The sequence below is a fragment of the Pseudophryne corroboree genome, chromosome 1 (assembly GCF_028390025.1).
Source record: "Pseudophryne corroboree isolate aPseCor3 chromosome 1, aPseCor3.hap2, whole genome shotgun sequence".
Taxonomy (NCBI): Eukaryota; Metazoa; Chordata; class Amphibia; order Anura; family Myobatrachidae; genus Pseudophryne; species Pseudophryne corroboree.
In genome coordinates this window covers 902304676-902309281 of record NC_086444.1, presented here as the reverse complement: position 1 = coordinate 902309281, position 4606 = coordinate 902304676, and the positions used below count along the sequence as shown (strand labels likewise).

Sequence of the window (4606 nt, the reverse complement as noted above, 5' to 3'; positions counted from 1 at the left end):
AAGAAGAGGTACAATCAACACGACACAAGCAGGTTACAGTGGGCCCAAATGCAATCCCCCGGCACTTGCGTCACTACACATCCAAACATTCCCTTGATCAGTATTGGTGTATCAGGGAATGATTGGATGTGCAGTTTTGCTAATGCCGGAGGGCTGCACTTTGGACATGTCGGGGTGACTTGGACAAGAGGGAATTTAGAGAAATACATCTCACCTGAGGGGGGGTTGTCTGCTACATGGCGGAGGGTCAGGTCCACATCACAAGTTGGTCGCCCGTGGAACATCAGGGGAACTGTGTGTCTCTTCACATCCACGCCACTTGGGAAGGAAACACCGCAAGACCTGTGGAAGAGAACAGTATGAGGTTCCAGCTAATGGTAAAGTGTCACCCTGGTACTGAAAAGAAGAGGTACAATCAACACGACACAAGCAGGTTACAGTGGGCCCAAATGCAATCCTCCGGCACTTGCGTCACTACACATCCAAACATTCCCGGACAAGCATTGCTGTATCAGGGCATGATTGGATGTGCAGTTTTGCAAATGCCGGAGGGCTGCACTTTGGACATGCCGGGGTGATTTTGGACAAGAGGGAGTTTTGGGCAATACATCTCACCTGAGGGGGGTTGTCTGCTACATGGCGGAGGGTCAGGTCCACATCACAAGTAGGTCGCCCATAGTAGAGTTGGATAAAATGGTCCAAAATTTGCAGCAAACCAACAACAGGAGAAAACGGGGGGTAACGATTCGTCAACAGGAGAAAACAGGGGGTAACGATTCGTCAACATGACAAAACAGGCCTGGGAATGCACATCAACAGGACGTAAAACTCTGAAATACATAAATAAAGAAGTTTTTTTAGAATATTACAATGTCAGTTTACACAATAATACAAATGTTATAAGTATACTCACAGGCAACCGAAAAAAAGTTTTGTATCACTGTCCGCCGGGAATCATCTCCTTCATCCATACCCACCGGTACAGCAGAAGAACGGTTCCCGCGTCGGAAAGCACTGCGACGAAGAGTCACCGGCAAACGGTTTGCGACACATATGTTGTGTAAAATACAACATGCATTTACCATGCCGCAAACCTTCGCCGGTGAGTACAAAAGAGCACCGCCGGAAGTGTCTAAACATCGAAACCGGCTTTTAAGTACACCGAAGGCACGTTCAATTATTTGCCTCGATGCAATGTGTGTCTCTTGGTAACGTTTTTCTGCTCTACCAACAGGATTAGACAATGGGGTCAAGAGCCACGATTTGTTTGGATAACCCGCATCACCTATATAGAAAAGGAAAAAAATAGTAGTTAATCTAAAAAATAATAAAAAAATAATAAAATAATATAAAATAAAAACAATTTAAATACATACCTAACAGCCAGCCACCAGGCATGTTTCCTGTTTCGAACTTGTCAAACAGCGATGACTGGCTTAGGATGAAGGAGTCGTGAGATGATCCAGGAAATCCCACAAAAATGTTCAAAAATCTCATGTTGACATCACAGACCGCCTGTACATTCAGGGAATGGAAATGTTTTCGGTTCCGAAAACATTCCTCTGAATTCTGTGGCGGTCTGATCTGCACGTGGGTACAGTCAATCGCGCCCAGCACATTGGGAAATTTGTATTTGGTGAAAAAGCCTAATTTGATCTCACGACATTCGCTGTCCGTCTCTGGAAATGTGATGTACTGGATCGTCAATTTGCGGAAAGCCCTAATGACCTGGGTTATACAGCGCGACAGTGTCGACTGTGAAAAACCGCATGTTTGAGACAGTGTAGGCTGGAATGTGCCTGACGCCAAAAAATGTAACGTACCCAGCAGTTTCTGGAAACCGCTGACTGCACGGTTGGACCGTGCCCGAGGTTCCAGGTCGGCCTCCAACAGAGCGTACAGCGAATATATGTCGCGAGTCGATAAGCGATAATTTTGTATCACCTCGAACTCGCTGAGATCCTGCAGTTCACGCCTAGTGCGATACTGGCGTGGACGTGGAAATGAAACCCGCAATACTGGCTCACCCAATGCAGACATTTGCTGATCTTGATCCTGATGTTCACCAGCACTCTCTTCCTCCATGCTTGCAGCCAGCATGAACATCACAATCTGGTCAGAGAATGGCTCCATTATTGTAGTCAGTACAAAAATAGGAATGTGTTTTAAAACGCAGGAATTTTCCTAAAAAAACGATTCCACAACAGAGCTGACTGTAATGGCTCCTTCTCCCTGAATGTCTCACACCGGGAGTGAGGAGATGGGAGGTGCTTTGCAGAAGTGTATCCTGGGTAAAACTGTGGAATCATGGGTACATTTCCCTCAGGAGAGTGAAGAAAAAAATATTCTTTTAAAAAATCAATTAAATAATACTTGTGCCTCCAAAAAAGACAAACCAAGTACCTAATCCCTCCTAATATAAATAGATATGCTATTACCAAAAAAAAAAACACCAAAAAAAAAGTGTTTTAAATTTTTTTTATTAGTTTCACCCACCAAAGTGTGGCGGATTGAAAATGTCGAATTTGCTGTCTAAAAGCACTGTTGTCGAATTTCCAAACTTCCATTGAATAGACTTTAGTCGAATTGCAGCATTTGTACCATTGCAAAAAAAGTCGAATTTGACAAAAGTCGAATTTCCAAAAGTCGAATTTTGAATGTCCGTTTTTTGGCGTAAAGTACTGGATTGCATTGTCGATTTTTTTTTTTTGGCGAAAAAGTCCCGAAATTCGACAATTTCAGGAATTCGACAGCAATTGCATATACCCCTAAATGTGTAAAAGGGGGACCTATCCTGCCGTAACTTTTAAATTGTGGACTCTGCTTGCCGTAACGTGTAAAAGGTGGACTCTGCTGTAATGTCTAAAAAAGGGGACGCTGTCTGCCGTAATGTGTAAAAATAGGACGCTGTCTGCCGTAATGTGTAAAAAGAGGACGCTGTCTGCCGTAATGTGTAAAAAGAGGACGCTGTCTGCCGCAATGTGTAAAAAAGGGATACTGTCTGCCGTAATGTGTAAAAGGGGGCTCTACCTGGTGTGGTGGCGCTACTATACGGCGTAATTTGAATAATGGAGACTACTGTGCACCATTATATGAATTGGTATTATTTTGTGGCCACACCCATTTCCCGTGAAGCCACGGCCCTATAATTTTTGCGTACGCCTACGGTGCGCACTGCCGCCGGTTTACATTAAGGGGGGGGCGCCGATGCCGTTTCTTGCACACAGTGCTAAAATGTCTAGTTACGGCACTGATTGTTACATTCAAATTTTTAAAGCAAATGCACAGTTACATGTGGATGAGAAGAAACTAGCTTGTTTTGTTAGTCTAAGCTAATAAGCAACGTACCAAGCAAAGCAGGGACGTGCGGTGAGCTAAATGGCTCAGGAGGCACAGGCTAGCACCAGAACCAGATTTACACACAATATATGAGCCAAAGGGTGCATCAGGGCATTATACACAGGTGCATCAGTACAAACTCCTGGAAATTTGGTGAGTTTTAATCAGAGATGTGCTGAAAAGATAGACAGGGGAGGCACTGCCTCACCTGCCATAGACTTTTTACTCCAGGGTTTTGATTATAATAATGATTAGAACAACGTAAAGAAGATATTTCAAACATAATCTTTGTATTTTTCATATACTTTATACAGTCAAAACTCTGGCGCAAACGTTAGTATGACAGGAATGGCTCTGCCTCACCCCACCGCACGTCATTGCAGCAAAGTTACTAATTCTTTCATTTTTGCCAATTTATAATCATAAGCCCAGTGGTGAAGTGAATGCAACCTTCTTTATGGAGATTCGCCAACACTCTTCAAGCCATCAGTTGTCTCAGCGAATACAGTATTTCACTTGGAACAAAATGTGATTTCCTGTTTGGAACAAAAGAATTTTCAAACCACCAATCACCCAGAATGGAAGAAGAAACACATAAAATCATCGCCGTCTGATACTTATTATCGCAGGAAGTGTATGCATCAGCATTGTTTTTATACCAGAAAATGATAAAGTATCTATGGTATGAAAATACACCTTGTAAAAATATTTACATTTACATATACTGAAGACAGAACGTCTTTTTACACATTATTTCTATATTTTACCCTTTTGGTCTGGTTTCTGAACATGGTAATGGAACAGATTCTACAGTTTCTATTTTCTCTATTGTGGGAGACAAAAGCTGCACAATGCTACTAATGCAGAGAAACTTAAAAATAACCTCATTCAGGGTTGGAGCAAATCCAGTTACAGTCAGTGAGATTGCATTAGCATTTAGCACTAAGCAAGTCATATTGTGATGTAAGGGGTGCAAATGCTTTTTTCTTTTCTTTTTCTTTTTTTTTGCTTGCATGGAAAATGTCTTCTGCTATTGCATGTACTGTAGCACAAAAATATCAATATTGTTTTACTGTGTGATTGAGGATGAACTAGCAAACACCCCCACCTAACTCTAAAACTGCACCCACCATGCCTGCCTGATGCCAGAAGCCTGCTCCTTTTCTAATGAACGGAGCGCCGTACCAGGGAGCAGACGAATGTGCCGGGACTGCAGTCAGGGTCCCGTGTGTCTGGGGGGCACACATGTCAGCACAGGGCACTCGGG

The 4606-nt window shown here is 43.1% G+C and overlaps 1 long non-coding RNA gene across 1 annotated transcript; it reads right to left on the bottom strand.

Moving 5' to 3' along the window:
- Nucleotides 1-749: 749 nt before the first annotated feature.
- LOC134964052 (uncharacterized) lies at nucleotides 750-1512 on the bottom strand. The gene is made up of 3 exons (XR_010188185.1): nucleotides 1377-1512; nucleotides 914-1285; nucleotides 750-830 (listed from the first exon to the last, which is right to left on the bottom strand). It is a non-coding gene; the product is annotated as an uncharacterized LOC134964052 (long non-coding RNA).
- Between the last annotated feature and the right edge of the window lie 3094 nt (nucleotides 1513-4606).